Genomic DNA, 16,492 nt, shown 5'->3' with positions numbered 1-16,492 from the left:
TAAGAATATCTTTATATGCATACAAACACATATATGTACATGCATGCCTCATAGAGAATAAGGATATTCTTTCAAATATCACTGCATCTAATGCACATAATACACATACAATGAATAATGGGGTTGTGTGTTTCACACAATTACTTATCTAGGGAAAGAAAAAGTTAGTGGGAGTTCACTGTGGACAAGCTTGAGAATGAAAACCTCCCAAGGCATCTAGGCTTCAGGGAGGAGCCCAGCTCATGAGTTTACCACCAGGACCCCCCTGTTGTCTGGGTATCAGTGATCTGAGAACAGATCTCCTCCTTATCAGGCAGTGAGAAGAGAAAGACAATTTTCAAATAGACCTCGAGCATCGCTTTCTGTAGTAAAGGAATGCCCTCAGAAGAAGCTGTTTCATGAAGCCTAACTGCTGCCCATTTTAGCATGGCTAACTGGCCTGGGAAAGGGAAGGCATCCAGTCTCAGGTCCCTCTAGACTTTCTGTCTCATGTAAGGGAGGGGGGACTGAGGAGCCTGGTAATGTGTCCCCTGAAAGATTGAGACCTGTCCACAGGAGTGTGGGATGCATCTCTACCCTCACAACTTACCACATAACTAAGCACCCGTAAAACAACAGTGAATCACACTGCAAGCCTCAGACCCTATGCAAGGAGTTCCCACAGATACCAAAAAAACTGAGGAGACAGAAACAAGGGCACTGGAGAAAATGTTAGTGTCTGATGTCCACAGCTACAACAAAGAATAAACAGCCTGATTCCCAGAGAGATAAACATGAAACCTGATAAGAATCTCATTGTCTTTGACTCAGGGCATCATGTGGAGTCAGAAGTCATGCTCAAAGGCAGAAAACGGAATTGGGAGCTCTGATACAAGCATCAGCACCAGACGGACACGGCAGAGCTCTAGAATCATTAGACCAAAAATTAAAATAGCAATGATTAACATGCAAAGGGTGCTAATGAAAAAATGGGCGACACACAAGAGCAGGTGGGGTATGAGGGCAGGCAGATGGAAGACCTGAGAGCATCAAAAGAAATGCCAGGGATCAATAACACAGTAATAGAGTGCCTTGTGAGCCACCAGTCAACTGGACGTGACCAGAAAGAATGAGAAGTCTAGGAAAGATGTCCACGTAAGCTTCTCACCCTAAGGCAAGGAGAAAAAGAATGAATAGATATACAAGGAGGGAACCAGGATGTCCCAGAAATGAGGATGATTACAGAAGGCCAAACATGGTACAGGAATTCCAGAAGGAGAAAAAGAGGGAAAAAAGAAATATTTAAAACAATGGTGAATGTGAATACTCCCCAAATTAATATCAGACACGAAGCTACAGATTCAGGAAGCTCAGAGAATGCAAATCTGTGCCCGAAAATCAAGAAAATCTATACCCAGACACATCATGTTCACACAGGATAAAGCTAAGAGTTAAAAAAAAATCTTGAGATAAGTCAGTATTGAGGAATGTCCCCTAGACTGAACTTCTTTACAGACACCTACAATGAAGAAGAAAACGGACTGAAATATCTGGTCTTGAGGGAAGAGAGGCACCCACCTGGAACACATTATCCAGGGAAATTATCCTCCAAAGTTGAAGAGAAAATGAAACTTTTTCAAACCAGCAAAACATGAGAAAATTTGTCATCAGTGGACCTGCCTTGAAAGAAATGTTAAAAGAACTTTTTTCAGGGAGAAGGAAAACCTAATCAGAAACCAGGTCTCCTGGAAAAGTGTGTGGGGGGAGGGCATTTGAGAACTAAATGAAACTAAAATAATTGATTTTCCTCATTTTAATGGACCTCACAGATAAAGTACTTCAAAATATTAGCAGCACTGCATCCCATGTGGAAGCTTAGGGATAAGGGAGGTGACAACCGTGTTCCAAGGGACACATTAAGAATGCTCTGTTTGTTACAGGGCACTTGATTGCTTATAAATATATATTGCAAACTCTAGGACAACCAAATATAAAAGAAGTGAGTCTGGAAGTTAGCAATTTCTCCTTTATTTGCACTTATGGATGGTACTGGGGTGATAAATATATTAATCTATGCATTTGTCAAAACCCATAACCTATAGATGTGAGAGTGATGTTTAATGTATACAATCCAAAAAATTAAAATTAATTAATTAATCAGATGTCAAGGGATCCAAAAAATAGTATGTCAAGCACCCAATGAGTCACTGTGTTACACATAAATGATGCAATCTCACAGAAGGAGGGAGGAGGAACTGACCCAAATTACCTTGGAAATGTTGATCTGTTTGCATCTCATCTTAAATTGTTGTACACACATACTAGGACTGAATAAATAACAAGCAGATGAAGGACAGTTGGAATCAAGCTTCCCACTGTTGAAAAGGGAAGTTACAGCTGAATGCGAAGGTAAGGCTAGGATGAACCCCAGGACCATGTTGGATCAGATCAGAGACATGGTATGAACTTGAGTGTATGTATGTGTGTGTACTCACACTCAGACATGTATGTACAAATGAACACAGAAGTTATGTATGGAAGATATTTCCATCCACAGAGAGGGCCTGGACACCTGGGTACCAATGACCACATCCCGCATCTGGGTTGTTCAATGGTTAGCCGAGAATAAGGCTCAATAAATATTGTTTTCTTGAGATGAAAGAATTCTATATGTAAGTGGCTTATCACATAGTAAGTATTCAGAAATAAGATGGTCTCAGGGAACAACTAAGCAATGATAATAAATTTTCCTTGATTCAGGAATCACACGAAGGTCTCAAGAGTACATTCCTTCTTGATAGAACCCGGGACTGAATATAGTGAGAACCTGCAGCATGTGGATCTGACTCGGCTTTCTCTCTCTTGGCCCTTCAGATCAGTTCTGGCCTATGTGTTGGCCTCTTCTCTCAGTAAAAGTTCAAGGGGTCTTTAAATACACACACACACACACACACACACACACATTCTTAGATTTCTAGATGCAAAGGAAAATCTAATATTTCTTGTTGTATTTTTCTTTTGCTTTTGTGCTAAAATTTATTTTTGGTGGTGAGTGCTTATTTTCTAAGCTGTGCCTTTTTGGCTATTGACATGGGCAGTTCAAATACAAGCTGAGGTCTGTATCTATTAATTATAGTTATAGATGTTCTGACCTGTTAAATTGAAGGAACAGAAAGTTTAATTGGACTGCCAGCTTTATTTGATCTGAAACCCAAGCTCATGACAGGAATGTGGAAGGCTGACCGAGTTCTAAAATGCATCCTTTCCGTTTCTTTTCAGCGTGGAGCCTCCTGCAGCCTCTGCAGAGGTACTGCCGGGGAGCGGGAGGGAGATCTTGTTTCCTAGCTGCAATGCAGTTTCACAGAACGTGGAAACAAAAACATAAAGGACCCATTAAACTGTCATGTCTGCTCCCTGCTGGCCCAGGATTGCTCCCTGCAGGACATTTTCCAGTTGCTTGGTCGATTCTGAAATGGCTCAAGCCATTTCCACCCCTCCCCGGGGAGGCTTTCCAGTGGCTCAGCAGCCCTCCCGTTCACGTTCACATGGCTCCAATCCTCCTTAGCTCAGTGTTCCTTTGCTTCCTTTTATTCTGCCTCTCCCAGGTTCTCTCTCTTGGCTGTGCTCCCCCCACACCCCAGGTACTCAGAGGGTAAGTATCCAGGTCATTAAAGGCAAGAATTTAGTTCTTTTGATCTCCACTCTGAAACCCAGCACTCAGTGTCTCTCTTAATTGTTCTCATTGACCTTCTTTGGAAACTCTTGGTTTGTAGTTAGTTAACACCAGAGCGATTTAAGCAAAACATGGCTGAATTATCAGGGCTCCCTTTATTCTGGAACTCTATACCATGTATTTCATATGTTTTTGGATAGACACAATCTCTTTTGCAATCGCCTTAAAGACTTATTTTATCCAGCAATGTGTTAAACATTGTGTGAAAGCAGTGAAAAACTTCTTTCTCTTGATTTAAACCCCAAACCCAATACCTCCAGTACAACAGACTGGCCTGATTGGAGATGGACCGACTTATAAATTATACATATGTGTCCAAGTTTTTCTAGATGTTTTATACAATTCTAATACAAAAGATCATGACTTATTTTTAAAAAGTACATGCTGGCCACTCTGACAAATGTCAAGCTACACCAGCCTCCTTTTAAAATGTTGCCTTTTGATATTAGAAGCTATTGTCATATTTGAACCAAGGGCATTGGAGTCCCTATCATGAGCCCTCTGGAAAGAATCTTTTGAGATCAGAGGAAATCACCAGGGAACACTGAGCCGGAGAGAACTGAAGTCCGAGTGTTACATAATTTCTTATTTATCCCCTTAGTACTCTGAGTTGCTAGAAAGATTCTCAGGTATGTGTGTGGTGGGGTGCAATCTGCAGTGAGCAAGAAATTTTATGTAAATATATCTGGCCAATTGCCAGACCTAAATCTCTAACACTTAAGACATTTGTTATTATTTATTGCCTTTAATTCTAAATAAATATCCCATTGCTTATTTAATTTTGTATTTATAATTTTGTGAGCTTTTTCTCAACAATGTTCACTGAAATTGTTAGGTCACTTTATTGTCAACTTTGTTGAGCTGGTCATGATGAGGGACTCCCTGAACCACTGTTTAACCAGGATGAACTCCCTAGTCCTTAACCAGACATGAAGAGATAGTTTTCTGACCCTGTGCCAAATGCAAATGCAGAAACCCCAAAATGTACCATGGAATTCAAATGACAAAATTGATTCACTCTGGGTTGTTGAGAAGGGAGTCATTTAATTCTTTAAATTATTACAAATTCTGGTAAATTTGGCAATTTAAATTTTTTTTAAATCAAAACCTAACTGACCTTCTTTAATTGCTATATTCTCAGCTATAAACCCACCTTTAAAAAAAAGTGAAAAAAAAAACACCATTCACTATATTCCATTTTTGCATCCCCTATGATCTAGCATAATGCTCTTTCCACAATAGAGTTTAAAGCATACATTTAATTTATTGATTCTTGGATGTACAAAGAGATTAAAGGAATTGGAGAGAAATCTGTATGAAGCTTAATGGGGATGAGTCTCTATTCCTCAGCTACTGAACTGAACACACCACAACACAGACAGAATGGGTTGGAACTGAAGGCTGTTTTGTTCCTGAGTTATTTCATGGGGCTTAAGGTCTCTCCCTGGCCTGGAGGCTCCTCCCCTTGAATGTACTTTTTCACCTGAAGTGTTCCTGGCCAGTGATCCCATCCTCCTACCTGGACAATAAATCATGCAGAATTACTGTCTGCTTCAAGCCTCACTAGTGGTTCCTTGAAGTGCCATCTGGGCTGATGCTATTTATCCAGATGTATTTCTTAAATCTTTAATTAGCAACAGGTTTTTATGTGAGGACAGAATGCAACCCCTGGGCTACTTCATGTGCCAGTGAACCTCACACGCTCCTGGGAAAGCTAGGAGCCAAGTATGTTCTCTCTGTGTTCTCCCTCCCTCTGTAAATGCTCTTTGTAGGAGTCAGACAAGGCAGCAAATGTTCTGGTGGAAGATCAAGCCACCGCAGTGAAAGCAAACTCTAGCCAATCTACATATTCACAGGACTTCCTCCACGAAGCCAGGTGCTCATGAATGCATTCTTGCTGACTGCATGTCTACTTTTGCCATGTTTTGAAGAAGCAAGAATTGAAATCTTGAGCTGTAATTGTTGATTAACCTAATTCTCTTTCAGTTTTTTTTCAGTTTTGCTACACATTTTTGAAGTTTTTGTTATTAGGTAGGTAAATTAACCCTTACAATTATGTTCTGTTGATAAATTCTCCCCCTTATTCTTACGAAAAGATCTTTATCCCTCATAATATGTATTTCCTCTGAAATAAAATTTGAATAATAATATAGTCACTCTAGTTTTATAATTGTTTTCAACCTTATCATTTTAATCTATTTGTGTCTTTATATTTCAAGTGAATTGAAGCACTGATAATGCAGCAGAATATACTTGAATCTTACTTTTCAACCCAATTGGACAATCTCTGTCTTTTAGTGGGCTGTTTAGACCATTTATACTTAATGGGATGTTTGCTGTCATTTGGTTTAAGTCTTTGTGTTGCTATTTATCTTTTTTTGGTCTCTGCTTTTTCCCTCTGTACCAGTCTGGAAGGTGGGAATATCTAGCATCCCCGGCACTGTGCTATGATGAGGCCCTGTCGCTCTTTTTCTCAGGTGCTTTCTTGACTTGAACTGTATTCTCTTCTTAATGTTCGAGGGGGACATGGTGCAGGCCTCTGGCATTTTCTTTATTCGTAGCCCTTTCCTGTTTAAGACTCTGTCCTTCACCCCCCTCCTACCCTATCCCTGAGCTTTCAGTCCCATCTTCTTCTCTCAGGGACTTTTCCAGACTCTGCTTTGCTCCTTGACCTGGAAGATCCGTCAAGGTCTTAAGCTGGGGAGTTACAGGGCTCACAACCTATTCCCATCTCTCTTCCCATTCCTGTATTCCTGCACTTATTTTCTGATACTTAGTGTCTTGGAAATAGCTGTTTTATGTGTTTTCTAGTTTTTTAGGTTAAGTAAGTAGCAAGGTAAATTTGGTCTCAGTTACTTCATTTTAGCTGGGCCTAAAGTCTCTCTTTTATTAAAATTTTAACAGAGTCTTAAAAATAGTGAACTAGAATATAATAACTTGCAATTACTATTAAGTATGACTTACATAATTAGCTCAAAACCTTAACAAGCTTGAATTTCATACAATTCACAACATCCTTCATTTCACTTGGGCCAGGTCACCAGAACCACCAGTTGTCTCCAAACACAAATGATCCCCAGGGTCAAGGAAAGTACATACCTTTTAACTCAAAGCAGAGATTATATATTTTTCCAAATAACATTTTTTTCAGGGAAATATAATTGACATTTTTCATTATTATAAATATTGTAAATATTAACTATAGAAAATAATGGGTTTCCTTGTGACATTTTCATATAAGTATATGATGTATTTTGGTCATATCCACTCTCTCTGTTATATCCTCTGGTTTATCAGACTGTTTGAACATTAAGTTCACTCTCGTTTGCAATCCAAAAGATCTACCTCAAGTGTCCTGTTGTGTGTGTTCATTTACTTTTTTTTTTTTTCTAAACAGTTTGGCACAATTTTCTAGTGGTTCAATAATGCTATTCTCAACATTTATGATATTTTCTTGATTTATGTATTTTTATATCATTTCATTTATATATATATATATAAATGAAATGATATAAAAAGCACTCTGGCATTTTCTTTATTCGTAGCCCTTTCCATATATATATATATATATATATATATATATATATATATATATATATGAATCTTGGAAACATATATCCATATATAATATATACTTTATTTATGTGTTATTTTATTTATTTGCTTATTTTTGATTTCATGTTAAACTGTACCCTCTATCTGTTTCTTCTATTTATAAAGGTTCCAGATTTCTGTCTAGGAATTGGCCATGAAGCAGTCTCTTGCATGCTTCTTCCGTGGACTTGAAAGTGACTGCTCCCGTCACTTGAACAATTGCTTCTCCTTGAACGTGGGCAGGACCAGGACCGTGACTTGTTTCCAGTCAAGGGAGTGTGGCCTCAGGGCCACACAGGACGTGTGAACAGGACTCCCAGGAAGCACGGTTCCTGCTCTGTTAGTGTCGCTCTCCGTTTCTAGTTCTGTGGAAGGAAGCTGAAAGAACACAGCTGCTCAGGGACAGGACTCTGACACCCAGAATCAGCAGGGAGGCAGAGCCTGGTGCCACCAAAGCTACCGTTGAGCGGGGCCCTGGCCCACACCTTGACGGCAGCCTGGCAGCAGCCCGGGCAGAAGACTCAGCTAGGCGCTGCCCAGACGCTGGGAGACGATAACTGTGTGTGCTTTCGCTCCATGAAGTGTGTGAAATTGTCTCCCTGCTTGGGAAACCTAGTGGAGACACTCACAGAGCCCACCTCACATTCAACGTGTGAGTACACATATGTCTACAAGTAGCTATTGCCCATATTTCCTTTCCCTCTTTTTTCCTGAACTATATTTAAGTTTCAGACCACATGATTCTTCATCCTAAAATACTATAATAAGAAAAATCGTAATATAACTATCATACCTCCGCCTACCTTAATATCATACCAAACTCATCATCTTGAATAGTCTGAATATTTGATATCCATAAGATGATATTTTTCACTTTTCAAAAAGTGGATCAACCCTGAAGTGTTGGCACAAAGATATCCGAGAGGTCACCCTCTGATTTTGGTCTCTAAATCTTTTTCAACGACAGATTTTTCTCAAATTGCCAGAAACAGACAAAACCACTCCAGGGATTAAGGCCAAGCTTGCCCAGCATCAATACACATGTTGAAAAACCATCTCTACCCCAAGTTGAAGGGATGTGTAATATCTACTTAATAAGACAGTAGAAACATGTGGGTGGGTGCCAGTTTGCCTCTTCACTGGAAAGCTGAGATGTTGACGGAGAAAGAAAGGGAGTCTACACTTTGGCTTTGGTGTTTGCTTTTAGCATCCAGAACACGTTTGGGGCTGCCGTGAAGGCCCTGCGGTTTTATTATAAGACTTAACAAATACTGAAAAGCAATTGCAACACAAGGTCTCTAAAACTGTGGTCCTTATAATTGTCTAGACAATACTGAAAGTCTGTCTCCTCCAGGTCCCCAGGTGACTGGTGGGCAGCATCATTCTCCACCAATATCCAATCTCCACTCTGACCTCCCTCCCAGAAGGAGCTCAAGTGTGGCCACAGGGCTTCTTCCAACCTGCAAAGTGTGAGAAATGAGCATGGTGCTACCTGAGGCCATGGGTGCAGGGTGGGCTGCTATGTCTCCTATTTGCTTCTCCACATTGTCGGCAATGCGATGGATGGGGGTTGACTTCACAGCCTGAAGTGACCCAGAGCCCAGCCTTCAGAGCAACATCTAGCACAAGGACAGATGAGCCTTTAGTGTTTTCTACCCGGGGATCAGGGGTTGGCTCCTTTGTCCCCGTGGCATTACCTAGCCTGTCCTGACCAACATCCTTGACTGGCTCAACTGTGGGATTTCATACCTGCTCTAGATGACGAGCCAGCCGTCCAGCTCTTGGCCTGTCTTCTCTATTCCTTTGCCAAAGCCATTGTCCACACTGCTGCTGGTGTAAACCTGACTGGAGACAAACTTGTTGGTGACTAACTGGAAGCTCTTCTGACAGAGCATAGGAAAAGTTGACCGTGACCTGCCGCCTGCCTCTCAGACGACTGTCCCTCCTCTCCCACACCACTGGCTCTCTCTCAGACCTTCTCACAGATCTTGCATGAGGCCCTCGATTCCTGTCTTCTCAGCTGGCTCACAAACCCTCCCCTGCTTAGAGGACAGGTCCCTATAAAGTCCTGTCCATTCTTCAAAACTCAACTCAGCTACCTTCAATTCTGTGACCACTGCTGACGCTGTCATCATATCTTAAATATAACCCTAATATTCAGCTTGGTATTCATTTTTGCCATGGTCTGTATACTTTTTAGTCTCTTTATAGAGAATGAGCACTTGGAAATATAAATTATTTTCAGTTAGGACAACAGGATTCAAAGTTTAAATATCTTGCTGGGGGTGGGGGATGTGGCTCAGTGGTAGCGCCCTTGCCTAGCATGCACAAGGCACCGGGTTCGATCCTCAGCACCACATAAATATAAAATAAAGATATTGTATCCACTGAAAGCTTAAGAATAAATATCTAAACATACATACATACATAGTTACATACATACCTTGCTGAAGATTCAGCAGTAAGTAAGTCGTACCTACGTCCTGAACCCAAGTCTCCAGTGCATGGACTTTCCTTTGCACAAGGCCTTCTTCCACTGAAGCCCCAAGATGGAGGGCTGGTCCTGCCCTGTGCCATCCAGGGCCTTGCCCCCATGATGCTGGAAACACCTGGAGAGTGTCAGGGCCAAGCACCTGTCCCTTTCTCAATGGCCCTTCCTTTAACACCAGATGATTCTGTGAACGTAGTCCACGCAGGCTGGCAGAGTCAGGAGGAAATCAGGACAAGGGCTGGGGATATGTCGCCTGCCTTCTAGTTGCTCTTCAGTTGGGTTTTTACGAATTTATGTTCTCATTTTATTATGGATTAAATAATGATTGGGGATGTCATTGAGATTTTTAAGCTCCATTTGATGATGTAGAGTGAGCAATGGATCTTCTCTGAAGATCCATTCTAGTTCCCCACTAAATAGGCCACTGAGTGGTTTCAACTCAAAGTCACGCACTGGTTGCTGGAGGAGAACCACAACTTCCCTTAAATTGTCTGTAGGGTACCCTCTGGCACTAACAGGGCAGGAGTATCATGGTGCAGTTCAATTTGACAAATAGCTAAACATTTCATGAGGACTTACTTTGCACAAGATCTTGGCATTAAATCCAGGAAGCCGTTCATGAACATTTAAATCCAGAGTTCTGACACAAAGGCTGCAGCCATTGCAGATGAAATGTGCTCTCCTGCCCTGCTCCAACCCTCTCCGCATCTCAGGCTGGCGATTCCAAAGCTTTGCAGCCTGCATCTTCTTGTTTATTGCCGATGGCACCCTTAGTGGGTCCCTATGGAGTGACTGCAGGGATTTAAATGTTTTCATGCTGGGTACAATCTTTCAAAGAAAGTTCTTGCCTGAGACAAATTTTCTCCAAAGGTTGTAGTTAGTAATTTGCTTCCTGTTAATAATTCCACACACATTGATCTCACAGCAGCTGGTGATTATTTGGCACAAAACCTCTGAATTTATTTTAAATTTAGAAAAAGAAAATTTGCTTCAGTACCTGCTTCCCGCTTGGGCATTTCCTTGGGAGACCAGAATACCTTGAATAGCTTGATGAAAATGACCAGTATTCTCAACAACAAAGCCCCAGACTTTTCACCCAGCTGCCCACAGTAAAAAGAGAAAAGCATTTTTTTCCCCTATTCAACTGAATTCCAAGAAGGAGTTTCAAGAATAAAAGCATTTTGAGTTCCATCCCCACTTCACTGGGACATAAACTGCTAAAGCAACACGTCTGCTTTACAAGACCAGCTTCTCTTTTTGTCCTTGGCACCATCCCCTCTGAGGGCGGGGGATCTGTCCCCAAGGGCCAGCTTCTGACTTCAGAGTGTGTGTAAGGCTGGAACTGCGGCTCCAATAAAGCAGGGCAGGGTGTTCACTGTGGCACCTCTGTCAGCAAGAAAGCAAGTGTACATACAGTAGGTGCTCACAGCTGACCAAACCACTTTTATTAATAGATGTTGTTATCTCTTCTCAGAGATCAATGGTAGATTGAGATTTCTTTGGATATAGTGTAATTTCTGCTTCTCTGACTACAGTTTTCTTACCAACGTCGTCTCTGGAGGACACTTGGGGTTGGTCAGACACACCACACCTGAACGTGCGCAGGTTTCCTGCCTCGTTGTCCTGCCTTCAGGAACCTTCGCCACTTTATCCCTCTTGACGCTACCTGAAAATTGGTCCCCCTTGGTATACCCTGCTCGTTGTCTGGTCTCCTTCCCTAAAGCCATTACTACTCCTGTTCTCAAAGTGAGTTAGAACCCGAGGAGCACTCAGGGCTTTCTAAGTCACACCGGCCAGGAACCCGATCTTGCCACGGAGCAGGTGCACCCCTTCTTCTTTACTCCACAGCCCCTTTCTGCTCCATTGCTCACCTGGTTTCCTTTCTTCAGGGCCCTGTCAGGGCAGCCACATCATGCGTTCCCTGAAGCCTTAGGCAACCACTGAAGCAAGAGTGGCCCTACCTCCCCAGACGCTCCCTCTGAAGTCACTTCATCATTCGTTTTGGTCAAAGGTGGAATGAGCTGAAAGAAAATGCAGAGCAGGGGCTGGGGTTGTGGCTCAGCGGTGGAGCGCTCACCTAGCACGTTCGAAGCCCTGGGTTCCATCCTCAGCACCACATAAAAATAAGTAAATAAAATAAAGGTATTGAATCCAACTACAATCAAAAATAAATAAAAATTTTTTTTAAAAAAAGAAAATGCATAGCATTTGGAGTGGAAAGGTGATCGCCACATTCCTGATCATGACCACGGGACAGTCACTGAGATGCCTTGAAAAGCCCCCTACTCATTTGTGTGTCAATGTCTCATTCCTGTATTGGTGGCCGTCACAGCATGAGACCCACAAGCCTGTGGGACCCCACAAGGCAGCGGTTGTGGCTGGCCAATACTCTCGATGGCTGCTTCTCAGGCACCACCCCATGAGCTGTGCTCTGGAGGAGCTATCCTTCCAGTGCTACTTGAACACAGAAATGGCTCACTTTACCCCCAGCACTGAATCCTAGCAGGATTCCTTGGTTTGAAGTTGAATGAAACTGGTAATGATTCAAGGAAGAACCAAGGGGTCCAACTTGCAGGTATTGTTAAGAGGATAAAGTGTCAAAGGTTCCTGAAGGCCAGACAGACGGACAGGACCCACAGGACAGGCTCTCACTGGACAGTGCAGAAGTCAGGTGCGGGAGTGCACCGGCAGCTCAAGGCTTCGTGCTTTGTGTCAAACCTGCAAGAGTGGGAGGGACGGGTGCTTCACAGAGAAGGCAGCCTTCAAATTCCACTGTACTGGGTGATCCCCGTCTCCAGCTTGAGAAACCGAGGGGGACAAGGGCACATGGGAGCAGGGCTTTCTGGTACATCAGCACAGGCCAATTCCCTGTCTGCCCAGCCTCCTGCCACTGCCTCCTGGAACCTGCCCCTGGACCTCTGTGCATCACATGCCTATGATCATCACACAGTTTAGACATTTTCCTCATTTAACCAGGGGACCCGACCCTACCTAGACCCACAGAAAGGCACATTCTCCAAGAGCCCTAGAAGGCTAAGCGGGGGGTTGGCCAACTTCTGTCCAGTCCAGAGAGGAAACATGAAGCCTTTGAACACTGGACATAGGTTTGTTGACACTCTTCTTCTTTTATCTTTTGTAACAACCATTTTTAAAACACTTGGACCTTTCTTTCTCATGGAACACAAGGAAAGAGGCCATCAGCAGATTTGTCCCCTGATGTAGGGGATTCTGGCTTTCATAAGACCCCAGTGCTTCCCATGACGCACAGTTTGAAGTAAACACATCACAGGTCAAGTGTGTCATGCTGAGTGTGAGTATATTGCAAAGCCATCTAGAGATGGTCCTTCTTCACTCAGAGTCATGGAACTGATGCTCAGGGAGAAACATGGGCATGGCACAAAGATCAACCTTGCTGGGACTGGTGGGAATTTCACTGCCGATGAGCGTCTCTGGAGAAAAGCTGAAGACTGACATGAGGAGACGCTGGGGACTGAGTCTTAAGAGACTGCACAATGTGGCATAGAGAGCGAAGAGGACGTGCCTGCAACAGACACAGAATCAGTGGACAGGGAGGGGGGAACGTCCGTTAGCCCGTGACTCATGGAGAGATTCATCCACTAGTTCATTGATTCAGAGATCGCAGCCAGAATGGGGTTTAGGCCTTAGGAAAGTTCAGTTCCTTAGAGGCCCCAGGTTGTTTCTTGGTCTATGAAGATGATTTAGTACGTTTTTATTAATCAATGTGTGAGATACTAACCCTTTAGCCACTTCCACATCCATGATGTAATTCTGACTACTTTGAAGAATAGTTGAGTCTTTCTTGAATTTACTATTTGGTTAAAATGATAATCTTAGCTTTTGTGTGTGTGCGTGTGGGTGTGCTCATAAGAAATTTATTTCCTTTTTTATATCTTATTATTTTTGGCATGTATTGGCATGGGATTTAAATGTGGTATTTTCTGCTAACTATTATAAACTTCTAAAGAGAATATTATGAAAGACTAATTAAAAAAAAAAACTTGCCAAGACAAGGGGAGAATTTCAGGAGTTAACAAAAGTAATAGGATTGGAATGAGCTTAAAGTGGGCAATGTTTAAACATAAATTTATGTTACCTTTCTGAGAGAACTTGATTTAGACAACCCACATCTATCTGTTTCAGTTTTACAAGAAATAAACAGGAGAAAATAATACCTGGTATATTTACTGTACACTGTCAGTGTTCAGGATTAATTAAAATATATAAAAAGGTACTTAAAACGAGGCATAATGCAGAGGCATAGAATTATTTCATAAATAACAAAAATTACGCATTAGCAGTGCATCTTTTTATTGGCCAGAAAAGCGAATGAACTGACATTCCCAGAGCACCGTCTGGTTTCTGTGTTAATCTGCTGTCTCCGCAGCGTCCATGTGAGCTGCCTTTAGTTCCTGCACAAAGTGGAAAAATCAATGGAGCAAACAACAAACTGGCTCAAGAAGAGCACTTACAAGGCAAAAGAGGTGGATGAAAAGAAAGTCTGTCCTGTGTTCCTGACTCTTACACCTCGAAGGTACCTCCCGGCAATTTGTAAAACCTCACACAATCCCGCCAGGCCTGGTGGCACACACCTGTAATCTCAGCAGCTCTGGAGGCTGAGACAGGAGGATCATGAGTTCAAAGCCAGCCTCAACAATTAGCTAGGCACTAAGCAACTCAGTGAGACCCTGTCTCTAAATAAAATTCAAAAAAAGGCAGGGGATGTGGCTCAGTGGCCGAGTGCCTCTGAGTTCAATCCCTGGTCTCTCCCCCGCAACCCCAAAATAAATAACGTCACACATTCCTCTCCCTGATTCAGAAGTCAGGTGATCCTGGTTGTTGGCAAAGGATACATAATAATGAGACCAGAGCTGGACTTGGTCCATTAATTGAAAGAAAAATTTAATGGAAGAATCTTTTTAAATGACCTAATATAATCCCATTTTTTAAGTCAAGCAAATTCTTTTCAAATTCAACTGGAACATTTTGAAGATCAAATATTACCTTCCCATGTGATATTCCTGAAGAAAGTGTATCATTCTCTCCTAGCTTTGAAATTTATGTGTGTTTTTCTGATAGAATTACCATATTTTTGTACTCTTCTATGTTGTCTGCTGTTGCTATGTAGCTGGTAGGCTTATATAGTGGATAGGTTTCTTTCTTTCCAGTAATACATCATAGTGTCTTTGCTAAGTACTGCTTTATGAGACATATAGGGATACAAGTTTAAATTAATTCAATGACATGTTGCAGTAGCAGCCCATGTAATTTACTTGAGATGACAATCCCAAGTCCAGATACTGTTTCCACATGGCTATTTCCCTGTATAAAGCCTATTTCAATGATATGACAAGCTTTCTCTCTGCAAGGCAGCTGACAGCTTTGGCTTTTTACATCAATTTAATACACAACTTGATTTCATAAATCCCGTGGCTAATTCGCGTTAGAAAGGCTCAACTTCTGCATCAAGTAATGGAACAGAAAAAAGTTTGAAGAGACACTGGCTTGATTCCCAAATCTGATAAGAGAGATAAACTCATAAAATCAAAAAAGTCAACAAATTCAAATAAGGAAAAATTCAAGGAAAATTATAGCTAATAAAATTATGCACATAGTATCAAATTGCTGAAACCAAATGCAAATAAAATGTTAAAAAAAAAAAACAGAGAAAAAGGATCCATTCATTCAAAGGAGCAGCAATCATTTCCCAACAGCTGGCACCCAAAAAAAGTAGTAGCATCATATCTTTAAAGTGAAGAAAACCAAGTTCTTAAAAATACTATCCTACCCTCAGCAAAACTAGGCCTCAGAAAACAATGTCAAAATAAAGATTAGACTTGAAGTCAGCTTCCGATAAAAGGGTGAGAAGGTCCACTGTCAGCAGAATGACACTGCAAATATCACAGAGGGAAGTTCCCTCGCAGGAGAGGACTGCCACCTGCTGTGCAGAGAGGCAGGAAGAGCCAGGAGCTGCTGGGGAGGGAGGCTTGGGCCTGTCACCTGTGCTGTTGCTTAGCTTTCTGCCACATTCGTTTTGGTCCTAAAAGTCATGCCCTGCTATGCAAACTTTGGGACTTTATGTGAGTAAGGTTATATTATGTGTATTCCTCCAACTCGCCTTGTGTGTAAATTTTAACCCTAATACCCACTAATTCCTAGAGTGTAGATGCAATTCAGTTCCATTGCTCTGTCATCCAGTTGTGTGGACCAGCATGCATTTACCTGTTCTGTATTTACCTGTTCTTCTACAGAACATCTGGGTGGTTTCTAACATGCCGCCATGTCTTGTGTGTCTTGCAGAGGGCATGAGGGCTTCTCTCCTGTTGAGGTGCACATCCAGGTGATGGCGCCTGAACCACAGGCTGGTTGAATCTTCAACCAAGCCAGCTGATGTTGTTTACCTCCCAAAATGGTTTTTACCAATTTAGACTTCAAGAGCAATGTAGAAGTCCTCCAGCTGTTCCACGTTCTTGCCAACACTTGATATTTCCTTGATATTTTCAGTCTTCAAGATTATTTCCAATCTTATGAACCCAGTGTCATGTATTTATTTCTGTTTGCAAATGAAACAAACATTTTCATATACTTATTGGCCATTTCAATTAATTTTCTATTTTTCTTTTTTTATTCTATTATTTATTTATTTATTTTAGCACCAGTATTTTCTTCATCTAGAA

This window comes from Marmota flaviventris, chromosome 14 (genome assembly GCF_047511675.1).
Source record: "Marmota flaviventris isolate mMarFla1 chromosome 14, mMarFla1.hap1, whole genome shotgun sequence".
Lineage (NCBI taxonomy): Eukaryota > Metazoa > Chordata > Mammalia > Rodentia > Sciuridae > Marmota > Marmota flaviventris.
This window is presented reverse-complemented; position numbering follows the sequence as displayed.